At 44.1% G+C, this 812-nt stretch overlaps 1 pseudogene; it reads left to right on the top strand.

The window, feature by feature from the left end:
- Positions 1–235: 235 nt before the first annotated feature.
- LOC112482648 lies at positions 236–354 on the top strand (annotated as a pseudogene).
- Positions 355–812: the final 458 nt, after the last annotated feature.

The following is an 812-nucleotide window of genomic DNA, read 5'->3' as shown; positions in this document are numbered from 1 at the left end:
CGATTCGATTAATCTAGTACCCACCTGACACCATACATAGTTATTGCAATATTATTGACTGTGTTCCCTGTCCTGTACTTTACATCCCTACATAGATTTTTTTTTTTTTTCAATAAGTATAGTTGGCCTTTCGCATCCTTGGGTTTTGCATCCTAGGATCCAATCAACTTCGGGTGGAAACAGTAGTTTCACATCCCCAATCGTGGATTCCTAACCTTGGATTAAAAATACTGTAGTCTACAGCCATGCTCCCCTCAACAAGCTTGTTCCCATCTGATCTTGGAAGCTAAGCAGGGTCGGGCCTGGTTAGTACTTGGATGGGAGACCACCTAGGAAGACTAGGTGCTGTAGGCATTTAAAATAAAAAGAAATAAGGGATTATAAAATGACAAGTTCCTTGCAATCTGTGAGGTCAACCAAGGGTTGCCTCACCTAAAAAAGAAAAAAAAAAAAAAAGAAAATACTGTATTCGATCAACCATTGATTGAGTATGCAGGTGCAAAGGGCCCACTGTAGGGTCAAAAGTCATACTTGGATCTTCCACTGCTGGGGTGGGGGTCAGAATCGATGCTCCTAACAACTCCTTGTTCAAACGTCAACTGTAATGTGGCAATGCAGGTGAGAAAAAAGCTAGAATGGAGTGGGAGTAGAAGACAGTAACAGGTGGGCTCATTTGGCATCCAGCACACAGAGGGAGGCTCCGGTGGCAGGCAGGGGGTCAGCAACAGCTTGGGAGTGAAGAGGCTCTGATTTATTCAGAGGTGAAGCAGGAATCCCAGCTCAAGAGCAAAGGCAAAGAATGAGCTTCAACC

The sequence above is a fragment of the Pteropus alecto genome, unplaced genomic scaffold, assembly GCF_000325575.1.
Source record: "Pteropus alecto unplaced genomic scaffold, ASM32557v1 scaffold185, whole genome shotgun sequence".
Taxonomy (NCBI): domain Eukaryota; kingdom Metazoa; phylum Chordata; class Mammalia; order Chiroptera; family Pteropodidae; genus Pteropus; species Pteropus alecto.
This window is presented reverse-complemented; position numbering and strand designations above follow the sequence as displayed.